The 12,589-nt window shown below is 48.6% G+C and overlaps 1 protein-coding gene across 1 annotated transcript in view; it reads left to right on the top strand.

Moving 5' to 3' along the window:
* The window catches only part of BICD1 (BICD cargo adaptor 1), a 1,008,636-nt gene that overhangs the window by 428,191 nt on the left and 567,856 nt on the right, over positions 1-12,589 (top strand). The window lies entirely within an intron of this gene.

Below are 12,589 nucleotides of genomic sequence, written 5' to 3'. Positions count from 1 at the left end.
AACCAAACCACATTGGTGGGGACCACAAAGGAGCTACAAACAGCTGGGTCATCTTTTCACATTGAGCAATGGTATATAGTGCTGAGGAGAAAAGGGAAAACAATGGTAAAAGCATTAGATGGATGTTTACTTCATCACAATTGCAGTATAATACAACAGGTACAGAAGGGCACAGGCTAGGGGACATAAATATATGTTTTGTATTTATTTTGATCACAGCTTTTTCAGTAGTAGCTTAAGGTGAGTTACATTCAGGTACTCTGGATATTTCTTGGTCCCAGGAGGGCTCTAAGTTTGCACCTGAGGCAATGGAGGGTTAAGTGCAGGGGCGTAGCTACGGGTGGGCCCGGATGGGCCCAGGCCCACCCAATCACAGCCCAGGCCCACCCAATCTGTCCCGCTCCTCCAATCCAGCGCTGGTCCCCCAGGTGCCGGCCAGGCTGCAGCGAGAGTGCTGCACAGCCCCCCAGGTCCGTCCTGGCTCAGCCCCAGTCACATGCGCCTTCGCAGCCAGCAGCAAAAGCAGCAGCTCTCCAGAGATCCAGTCCTCCCACCCGCAGCAGCCATCTCCTTCCAGTGTGGGACGGGTCAAAGGCCAGGAAGTCAGCCGCTCCAGTGCCCCATCGCGCCGCTGCGCTCCAGTGCCCCCACCGCTGTCGCTCGCCGCCTTTTCCTAGTGCGGGTCGAGGCCAGGAAGTCAGCCGCTGCCACCGGAGCACTGTGCTCCACTGCTCCCATCGCCGTTGCTCTCCCAGCCCCAGAGCACCAGCCCCCGCCCCGCATCACTCCCCTAGTGCCCCCGCTGTGTTCAGGTCGGTGCCGCCCAGAAACATCCGTGTGTACCAGTGCCGCCGGGTTTCCTCCACCAAGTCAGCAGCATCCGGAACCGCTAGAAAAGACGTCATTGGGCCCTTGCCGCCTGGGTCAGCCCTCAGCTTAGAGCGAGACCCCCCAGGAGTTAGAACATGTAGCAGAGTCCGCACCCGCCACCACACACATACAAATCTGGTCTGAAGCCCAGCTGCCCAGGTAAAATAAACGCTTTTCAGCATGTACAGTGAGTGTTTGCTGGTGGTGGGCTTCTGGGTGGGGGTGTGCTCCCCAAAGCCCAGGGGAAGAAAGGTACACTGAATCATTAAATATGCATTTTTCCCCCCAGGCAGTGCAGTGCCCATCCCCACCCATAAACCCGCCAACAATTAATTTTAATGTAGGTGGGTTTCTGGGTGGAGTGCGCTCAATGCCCAGGTTTAAAATAATTTTTTTTTAAAGTTGCATATCTTTTTACATTGGCGAGTTTTGGGGTGGGGAAGTTCTCTGCTGTGCCCAGCTTAAAATTTAAAAAAAAGTTTTATATTTAATGTAGGTAGGTTTCTGGGTGGGGTGAGCTCTGCAGTGGTGTGCCCCAGACATGCCAGACCATGGCGGGATGAGCAGGGGGCAGGACAGGGCCGACACCAGGCCACAGGGAGGGGCGAGGTAGGGTGGGGCCGACACCCAGGCACGGGATGGATGCGGGGAAGGGGAGGGCTGATGCCAGGTTATAGGGATAGATGGGGTGCCAGTGCAGAGAAAGGAAGGGCCGATGCCAGGCCATAGGGATGGACGAGGCGAGCAGGGAAGGGAGGGCAGGACCGATGTCGGGCCACAGGGAGGAATAGAGGAGCAGGGAAGGACAGAGCCAATGATGGGCAATCGATGAGATTTGGTCCGTGCTCTGCATGTGACCAAAGTGACTCTTCTGGCATGTGGTCTGTGCTGGATCCATATCAGTCTGAGTAGTCTGACTCCTCCAGTGACGCATATTGCTGCTGTGTATATTCACTGCTGCCCTTCTAAAGGTACTGTTATTAGTATTTGTGTGTTCAGAATTGGCAGTGTTAAAGTTTGTTATATAGGCTTTGAGTATGTATGTGGTCCATATTGATGCTGGACAGCTGTTGGGCAGACTGTTTATTTTATTTTAGTTACATTTGTACCCCGCACTTTCCCACTCATGGCAGGCTCAATGCGACTTACATATATAGGTACTTATTTGTACCTGGGGCAATGGAGGGTTAAGTGACTTGCCCAGAGTCACAAGGAGCTGCCTGTGCCTGAAGTGGGAATCGAACTCAGTTCCTCAGGACCAGAGTCCACCACCCTAACCACTAGGCCACTCCTCCACTCCTAGAAATCCCTCATCAAGTGCACTCTAAGGCATCACCTAGGAGTATCTCAAGAAATGCCACTCTCACCTGTATACACAGTGCCCACCCATACCAGCCCTGGGCCCACCCAAAATGTCAGGTCTGGCTACGCCACTGGTTAAGTGACTTGCCCAAGATCACAAAGAGCAGCAGTGGGATTTGAATTGGCAATCTCTGGATTGCAAGACCAGTGCTCTAACCACTAGGCCACTCCAGCCACCAGGCTGTAGCCACCTGCAGGTAATTTGATTAGGAACTGTAACCAGAAACCCTCCTCTCCCTCACCATGACTTAAGGGCTCAGTACCTGTGGCCACCTTGAAAATAGTTTGCAGGCTAGAATTTAGAAATGTTGTTGTTCCATAACTATGGAGGATTGTAGGACTGTGTTGAATAATGTGGAAAAGATATTGCATATATGCTCCCCCCCTCCCCACCCCCAACAACCTTGAGAATGGGTGGGCACTTCATAAAAGGGGACTGGGGTTCACCACATAAAGAAGGATGGAACCTAGCAGGGAGACACATGAGTGGAAAGCAGGAGAAAAAACTACCTGCTGTGGATACCCGTGAACCTGGTGAAAATAGAGGTAAGATTTGAATGCAAAGAACAGAGACAGAATGGGGAGCCCTTGACCATAAGGGATGCACACATCCATTCTCAGGGCCTCTTCCCCCCCCCCCCCCCCCCCCCCCCCCCCCCCCGCACCCCCACAGGCAGCCACAACCGAATGTGTCCAATAGAGAACAAGACATCTGTACAATGAATTGGGTAGAAACAATCATGGCTCTCAGAGTCCAGTGTATTACAGTTCACAGCTGTCTCTTGCAATCCTCTTGGCCAGCTGTCCTGCAAGATGCAAGAAGTGTTTGTTTAGTACCTACATAGCAGAAAGGGAAGAGGTGGCTGAGAGGTATGAGCTTACCTTGAACTTGTGGTGCAAGAATCTGCTGGCTCCAAGGGACCAGAGGCTGCCTGCTTCAAAAAAGGAGAGAGAGAATGGGGGGTAGTGAGGGAGCACATCACACACAGCAAGGAACTCCTGGAGGGTAGAGAATGGAGAGTTGGTCACATGTACAAAATGCAGAGTATATGCTAAGCTACCAGCTAACACCCAGTCTGAAACCAAACCCACACACCAGTTACCTTTCAAGAATTGGCAAAAAAGTCCCCCCCCCAAACAAACAAGTGTACACAAGCATACAGTGGGAAAAACAAAGTTTACTATAACTGGAGCTAAAACGCTTTCAAATACCAGCTCATAATGTAACGAAATACCTCTAAAGTGCAAGCACAGAGTAAGCTGTTTTAAAGAGGCGCCAATAAAGGACATGCAAGCTTCCAAATGGGAAGAGCAGCTGCGGACGTTTAGCATTATCACCCTTAATCGAAGTGAGGACACCCAAACCACAGAGCAGCTGGGGCAGCCCATAGTTCCCAACCTATAATAGAAATTAAGCCAGCCATCTTTCGTTTCGATACGGTCGGGGCCGGCCAAATCTCAGTATTTGGCCGGCTTTAGAAATGGCCGGCATTGATTTCTGCTGATAATGGAAACTAGTGCTGGTGATCTCAAACCCGGAATTGCAAGGTATTTGGTTGTGGGAGGAGCCAGCATTTGTAGTGCACTGGTCCCCCTGACATGCCAGGACACCAACCGGGCATCCTAGGGAGCACTTCTAAAAAGTAAAAAAAAAAATTTAAATAGCTCCCAGGTGCATAGCTCCCTTACCTTGGGTGCTGAGCCCCCCCAAATCGCCCCCCCAACACCCACTCCCCACAACTCTACACCTTTACCATAGCCCTTATGGGTGAAGGGGGGCACCTACATGTGGGTACAGTGGGTTTTGGGGGGGGGGGTTGGAGGGCTCCCATTTACCACCATGGTGGGGGGGGATGGGCCTGGGTCCGCCTGCCTGAAGTGCACTGCACCCACTAAACTGCTCCAGGGACCTGTATACTGCTGTGATGGACATGAGTATGACATTTGAGGCTGGCAAAAAAAGTTTTTAAAATTGTTTTTTTGAGGGTGGGAGGGGGTTAGTGACCACTGGGGGAGTCAGGGGAGGTGATCCCCGATTCCCTCCGGTGGTCATCTGGTCAATTGGGGCACTTTTTTGTGACTTGGACCTAAAACTCAATGGACCAAGTGCAGCCGGCGAAATGCTCGTCTGAGCCGGCCATCTTTTTTCCATTATGGGGTGAAGCCGGCCATCTTGCAACCATGCCCCCGCCCCGTCCCGCATTCACTACCCTGCTGATGCCCCCTTTAACCTTTGGCCGGCTCCACGACGAAAAGCAGTTGGCACCGGCCAAAATCGGCTTTCGATTATACCAATCTGGCCGGGATCAGTAGATCGCTGGCCATATCCCGGTTTGTGTCGGAAGATGGCCGCCGATCTCTTTCGAAATAAGCTGACTTGTCATATTTTAGTTCTCTGTCTATAATTCTCCATCACTTTCTGCTTAGCTTTCCCTAATTCTGTGGGTCATACGCCTTTTGGAGGAAACTGCAGCTGCTGCCTCTTTGCCTGAGCACGTGTACAGAGAGAAACAGCCTACTTCAGTTATTTTATTTTCCCATCAGTAGCCATTAAGTACTTCGGGGACATTTCAGGAGTCATGACTCTGAGTTTTTGCAGTCATGAAAGCTGTACAGGCTGGGGTCCACATTTCTTGGCAAAACATATCCCAGAAGCAAGCCTTCAAACTGACTATATATATATATATATATATATATATATATATATATATATATATATATACTTTTTTTTTTAAGTAAAAGTCGAGAGCTTTTCTCTGCGTTCACACAAACTGGTGGATATGGTGGCGCCCAAAAGAAAACTCTCAGGTTGGCAAAACAGAAAAAGAACAGCATCAAAAGAAGAAGCCATCCAGAGGCAAGCAGGAATACTATATAGTATTATCAAACGATTAAATTGACTGGTGAGCACTCTCAGGAGGAGGAAGAGGAAGAAGACCAACCAGGTACAAGTACCTCTGGAGCAAGCCAATTAATAATCAGCAGCTTCCAGTTCATTTACTCTCACTAATGATGATTTCTCGAAAGGAATAGCAATGAACGTGGAATAGCAAAGTGGGCCACCATACACTTTAGATACCTTTGAGGAAGAATAGCTTAGGCCACAGGCATCATTAGCTTCATCAACTTCAGATTCATTGGCACTTGGGCTATCTGATCTAGCAAAATAGCCAAAACTCACTGACAGAATAAGAATTATTCTCACAGAATCAGGACCTGTTTAAAAGAAAGGCGTTTTGTATCCCTCTATCATGGATACAGGGATGGTGAGCCTTTGGACTGCAGCCAGGCTGCAGCAGACAAGTCCTCTGAGAAGGTACAAAGCAGAGGCGAGCCAGACACTGAATCCAGACAAGACACGAGACATATCAATAGACAGTGCACATGAAGGCAAGGTAGAAACAGAGCCTGGCTAAAGCAAAAAACAGGAACGGAGCTTGACAAAAGCAGGAACCAGGAACAAACGAAGGACACTCATATGGGCCGCAAGGTCGAACTGGAACCCACATCTAACGGAGTCCAAGCATGCGGGCCGCAAGGCCAAACTGGAACCCACACGTACCAGAGGGAAGGGAAAAGAAACAGAATTCCCTGAGTAGATACTACCCAAGCAGTGCACACATACTGCACAAAACAGAGCCACAAGCAAGAGGTCAAAAGACCCTACACACAAGCACAAAGAGACTGAAGGGGAAAACGCACAAGGATACAGCTTAGGGCTGTGCTTAACACCATAGCTATATGGACAAATAGGCTTAACTAACTCAAACAGGAATCACACAGGGAGGTAGCTCAAGGCTGTGCGTAGAACCACAGCTATACGGACGAATAGGCTTAACTAACTCAAACAGGAATCACACAGAGAGGTAGCTCAGGGCTGAGCTAGTAGTCCCAGCAAACCGGAAGAGCAGACCAATCGTGCCACACAGAGAGGCAGCTCAAGGCAGCTCAGGGCTGAGCTAGTAGTCCCAGCTAAACAGAAGAACCATCCACTCACACTCAAATAGAAACCAAACAGAGAGGACGCTCAAGGCTGTGCTAGTAGCCACAGCTTAACGGAAGAACAACCCACTTGTGCCATATAGAAAGGCTGCTCAGGGCTGCGCTAGTAGTCACAGCTAAACAGAAGAGCAACTCACTCAAACTCAAACAGAAACCTCACAGAGAGGACTCAAACAGAAAGCATACAGAGAAGTAACTCGAGACAGGGCCACATGGCCATTCTAAGGTAAAGGGAAAACACACAAAAGCAACTCAAGGCAAGGCAAGGCCACAGAGTCAAATACAGACACTAGAGGCAAAGGGGAAAAAACAGGCAAAAGGGGAGGGCTGCTTTTATGTACACAAGTCAGATAAGGAGCAGAGCTCACAAGAGCCAAGAACAAACACTGCACACAAAGTGTTAAAGCTTGCTACAGGGAAGACTAAACAAACAAAGAAGAAATGTGCTTACCATGGACTAGCCAGCACCCACAGCCAGGAAAGGAAAGGCAAGGCAGACAGAGAGGCAGCAGACACAGCTGCACAGGATGAGGCTGGTTTCTACAGATTCTCAGAACAAACAGACAAGAACTACACATGCCCAGAAACAGTACAGGCCGAGCTAGAAAACAAGCTAACTGAAAAGTAGTCCATTCAGGTACAAACAAGAACCACACACACACGGAAGCAGAACAGAGCTTTACTGGAGAGCACAGATAACATCAAAATCATCCATTCAGGTTCAAACCAGAAGCACACACAGAGGGAAACAAAACAGGGCTTTGCTAGACAGCATAACAGGAAACAATCCATTCAGGTTCGAACCAGAATCACACCCACGGGGAAATAGTGTTGCAGGAATTACCACTATTGTTAGCAGAATCTGTGGTACTTCAGGAGTCAAACACCACACACCAGAATGAGAGAGAAATCTTCTTTATTTGCCAGCAAACAAAGTAGGACATCAGCGCTAGCTCTCTCCTTCTCTTCAGCTCTCTGTGTCTTGTGTCTCCTGTCTTGGTTCCTTCTCGTCTCAGCTCCTTCTCTAACGTAAGCTGCTTCTGTTCTCAGTTATATAGGGTCCTAAACCCCTCTAGCCCCCCTTTCTCACCAGATGGTAAAGAATAGATTGATTACCCTGTCTTGAACTAATTATCTCTACACATTTACTCAAAAATATCAGTTACATAGGTTGAGATATTTCCTAAACTGACCTATGACCTGGGGCCTCTCAAACTAGACAATGTGGCACCTATCTCCTGCATTTTATTATTATTAAATTCTCAGATTCCCGGTTATAGCTTAAAATACTAACCGGACTCTGGCATTCATTAAGGGGCCAATCTTACTTAATGGCACACAGACTTGGTTTGTTATTACTTTCAGGAGGCCAGTCCTACACTTAGTTATAATCAATCAAGGAGAAGAATTGACTTTTCCTGACCTCTTTCACCTATTAGCTTCATACACAGAACTAGCTAGGACTGTGGATAATTCAAACCAGATGATGACCTCTTAAACTGCAGACAAATCTCACTTGAAAGTCAGACAAAGATGTAACACTGAATTGAAAAGATATTCTACATAGAAATAGAACTTATTAATTAAACAGAATAAAACATATTTAAAATAAGCAAAATCAGAATTCCTTATAAGACAAAATCTAAATTATCAAGAATATCTAAATCTACACTATCTCCTTCTAAACAGCGTTCAGTCTAATCTTTTAAAACAGCTTGCTTGCTGATCCCCTCGAGATTGTCCAGTATGCCTTGCTAGAATGGCATCCAGATGTGGTAAATAATACCTATGAACCAGCCTTAACAATCCATCACTCAAAAAGGGACAAAGAAAGTTTCATTTCTCTCTGACCTTTCTAACCTCTAGTCTAGCAAAAGCTAGACATTGAGTAATTAAAACCAGATGGCATTCTACCACTTTACAGGACTGAACTAAACTTAAACAGAATTAACAAATTAATATGATTTCTCTGTCCAAGCTGCCTCATTCCCCCCTTTGAGACTAAAATCAGCTTATGCAGAGATAAGTCTCACAACTCAAACTCTGGGGACTATAGTGATCCCAACTCCATACCTCCTCCTGGGGCATAACGTCTAGGAATAGGCTTGTGAATCACCATTACCCTACTCGTTAAGGTCCGACGGCATACTGCCGAAGCACATGAGGCCAAGAAACAAAACAACAATCCTGCTAAAACTAAGACTGTTAGGAAAATGAACAAGGGACGTATCCATGAGGTCAATGACCACCACCAGGAGGTAAGGTCTAATCCTCCTCGGTAATCCTCCACATTAAGGCTGGCCAACTGTAGGACTTATCCATGGCATGCCTAACTACATGCGTCCTATTTATGACAATGGTACAGCACTCTGAAGAATTGAGCACTGTGCAGAGGCCACCCTGGGCTGCAAAGAGGTAGTCAAGGCCCATACGGTTATACCGAGAAACTACACTTAATTCATTAATTTGATCCTGCAATGCATTGACTACCACGTTCAGCTCATGGACTAAAACATGGAGTAGGGACTGAAGTCGCCGGGTAGCCATGCCTAGTTCATTGATACCCGCTACAGGGCCCCCAATTGGAATCCAGGCTGTGGCAGAAAGGGCCACAAGTCTCTTTTTAGTCAGAGGATAAGTAGAGTTGATGTACTGGAGGGCTAATTCAATCGCCTCATCCTCTGTGGCAATGGAGGAGGGTAAGGACAAGGCCTCTCGCTTAGAGCGGTGCGGGGATGGTGACCTGAGGAGAGGAATAACTTTAGGAAAATAATTCAAGGTTACCAATACACAAAAATCATACATGGGGGGAAGAATCATGTGGAGGACATTATCACAGAGCCAGTAATGGCCAAGGAGAGGGTGAGGGAAGTTCCCAATAAATGTTGGCTCAGGCTGGACAAGGTACTTAGGATGCCCATAATGCGAGCCCCTATCCCAGGGGAACGAAGACGATATGGAGACTTTGCACACCATAGGTGCCAATCCCCAATTGTGACAGGCCTGCTCACTTGTTCCAAACTCTTCATACCCGGGGACTTATGAAAGTAGAAAATAGGCCGGGACACTATGGTCCTCTCAGTGGTACGCTTAGGAGCCAGATAATCACTTGGGTCATAATCTGCAGGTACGGTAATAGGGCACATAGGAGTACCTGGAAGAGACTACCCACACAGATTCCCCCTTTTCTGGGAGAACATGGTATAGTTACAGGAAATGGGAAGAACAGTTGAGATGTTCTTGTTAAACAAAACACTCCAGAAGCTGGATAGGGAGACGTAAAGACTGGCCGTAAAGAAGATTCAGAGGGGAAGTAGCATTATAAAAGGACCACCAAGTATAATCCTGGCTCCAAGGGCCCGAACTCGAAAAGTAGGGAGGTATAAGTAGCTGTAAGCGGCACAGGGACAGGAACAGCTGGGACATCTGTGGTTAAGGAGAAAATCGGGAACACACAATACAAGGGGAAGTAATCTTGCCTGGCTAATTAGTTCCTGGACAGAGTGTAGCCAAAGGTTGGAGCGAGTTGGGGTATTAGGAACAAGGAGGCAAGGAGTAGAAAACAACAAAAGCACCCAAACTACTAACATTTTCTTTCTACCTAACCTAAAACAAATTACAGCAAACTAATCAAGCAATAATATTCCAACAGTCTGTGCTAGTCACAGATTACTCTAATATATGTTCTCAGTCTTTGAGTTCTTATACCAGTTGGGATAGAACCTCAACTGACAAGGATCAAGCTCTCGAATTTCAGGAAAGCCAGAATCAGTGCAAGAAAGAGTCTTAGTATGAAGCCGAAGTCCAACAGCTCCTGCGGTATGCAGTTGACCCTTCTTTTGAGCTAGTAGATTCTTTGGTTCGGGGCAAGCGCAACTCAATGGCTCCGCGGGATCATTTTCTGCTCTCCACTGTTTAGGCTCCGTCTGATCCGTGCTGGGCTCAGTCTGGTCAGCAGACTTGATTCGAGACCAATGGACCATGGAGTTATCCCTGCGACCTTCACAGCTGTAGGGGTAGAAAGCAAAACAGTAAAAGGTCCTTTCCACCGGGGCCCCAAGGGCTGGAGCCTCCAGTCTTTTACCCAAACTCTATCCCCTGGCAGGAAGGAATGTACCTGAGCCTGGAAGGGGACAGGGTTTATTTCTCTCACATAAGACTGAAGCTCAGAAATTATCCGGCCCAAGAGGGCTACCTGCTCCTGCACCTGGGCAGACCCTAAAGTCCTATGTCTCCCTTAATTCCCTGCAAAATGGCTGGGGGCTTCCCATACACAATTCAAAGGGAGAGAGGGCTGTTCCTTTAGTTGGGGTGCATCGGAGGCGGAAGAGGGCTAGTGGCAATGCCTGTGGCCATTTCAGTTGGGTTTCCTGACAAATCTTTGCTAGGCTATTTTTCAAGGTCTGTTTGCCCGCTCAACCTGCCCTGAAACTCTGGGGACGGTAGGCCACAATGCAATTTCCAGGTAATGCGCAATGCGCGGGACAGGGCCTGAAGTGTGGCTTCAACAAAGGCGGGAACCATTATCTGAGCCTATGGCAAGGGGCAGTCCATACCTGGGATGACATCCCTAAGGAGGGCTCGAGCTACTTCTGTGGCTTTCTCAGTGACTGTAGGGTATGCTTCCACCCACCCAGAGAAAGTGCAGTACCATGACCAAGAGGTATCGGAGCCTACCGCTCCTGGGCATTTCTGTGAAATCTATGACTAGGGACTCAAAGGGTGTTAGTCCTCTGGACTGAACTCCGGTGGATAACGGGGTCCCTGACGAGCATTATTCTGGGCACAGAGAGTACATCGGGGCAGAGGCAGTGGCAACCAGACTATCCAATCCTTCCAGGACCACTACTCGACTGAGTAGGCGGCTAGTGCTGTCTTCCCTAAGTGTGACAGGTCTTGAGCTTGAGACACTACAGGCCAAGCTAGGTGGCGTGGCACCAGAACTCTGGTATCAGGGAGATGTAACCAGCCAATCAGGTTCTCCTTACTGCCCCTTCTTCTTGAGCCCATTTCTCTTCCGTTTGGGTGTACATAGGCGTCTATTCTTGCAGTCGAATTTGGAACAGGGGGGTCACAGTACCTGCTGGGGGTCCTCGAGCAGCTTTCCCTTGGCCACCCGATCAGCATGGCGGTTCCCTCGGGCCACTGGAGTATCTGTCCTTTGGTGTCCCCGGCAGTGAATGACAGCTACCTTTTTAGGGGCCCAAACGGCCTCTAGCAACTGCAGTATTTCGGGTCCATACTTAACAGGTTGGCCTGCGGCATTTATGAGTCCTTTTCCTTATACAAAGCTCCATGAGCGTGTAGAGTTGTGAAGGCATACTTGGAATCAGTATAAATGTTGGTCACCAGTCCTGCTGCTAGCTCCAGAGCTCGTATGAGGGCCACAAGTTCTGCTTTTCTGGGCTGAAGTTCCTTGGGGCAGGGCCCTTGCTTCTATCACCTTGTCCTCTGTCACCACAGCATAGCCTGCAATCGCTTGGAGTTCTCCACGTAACTACTTCCATCTGTGAAATAAATTACATCTGGGTCCCTCCAAGGAACATCTTTGAGATCTGGTCGACTGGAGTACACTTCTCCATGGTTTGGATACAGTCATGATCCGGTGGTCCCTCAGATGCTGGCAAAAGAGTGGCGGGATTGATGTAGCCACTGTTTCCAGGTGTATCCGTGGATTCTCACATAAGCTGGCTTGGTACTTAACCATGCGGCTATTTGTTAAACCAGTGGTTGCCCTTGTACTCCATGAGGGTGAGAACTGCGTGGGGGACTTTGACAAACAGTTCTTGCCCCAAGGTCAACTGTCAGCTTCCTGGACCAGTAGGCTGTTGCTGCAATGGCCCTCAGGCAGGCCTGGCCATCCTTTAGCCACTCCATCCAGCTGTTTTAGACAGGTATGCAACAGGCCTCTGCCAGGATCCCATCATCTGGGTCAGCACACCCAGAGCAACCCCCTGTCGCTCGTGGACATACAGTGAGAAAGGTTTCTCCACATCAGGAAGGGCCTAACGCAGGGGCTTGGAGTAGGGCTTTTCTTTATAGCGATGAAGGATTGTTGAGCAATAGTCCCCATTCAAATGGTTCCTTTTCACCCCCCTTTGTGGCCTGGTAAAGGGGTTTTGCCATCAGTGCAAAATTTGGAATCCAAATTCTGCAGAATCCGGCTGGCTCCCAGAAATTCCCTAACTTCCCTTCTGGACTTGGGTTGGGGAATTGCAGCAACCGCTTGCTTCCTACTGACATCCAGTCTCCGACTTCCCTGGGAAATGCTGAAACCCAGATACTCACTTCTGACTGACAGAGTTGGGCCTTCAAGCGTGAGACCTTATAGCCCGCATCCAAGAGTAACTCCAGC

This window comes from Microcaecilia unicolor, chromosome 9 (genome assembly GCF_901765095.1).
Source record: "Microcaecilia unicolor chromosome 9, aMicUni1.1, whole genome shotgun sequence".
Taxonomy (NCBI): domain Eukaryota; kingdom Metazoa; phylum Chordata; class Amphibia; order Gymnophiona; family Siphonopidae; genus Microcaecilia; species Microcaecilia unicolor.
The sequence above is the reverse complement of the archived record's forward strand: the minus strand, read 5'-3'. Positions and strand labels throughout refer to the sequence as shown.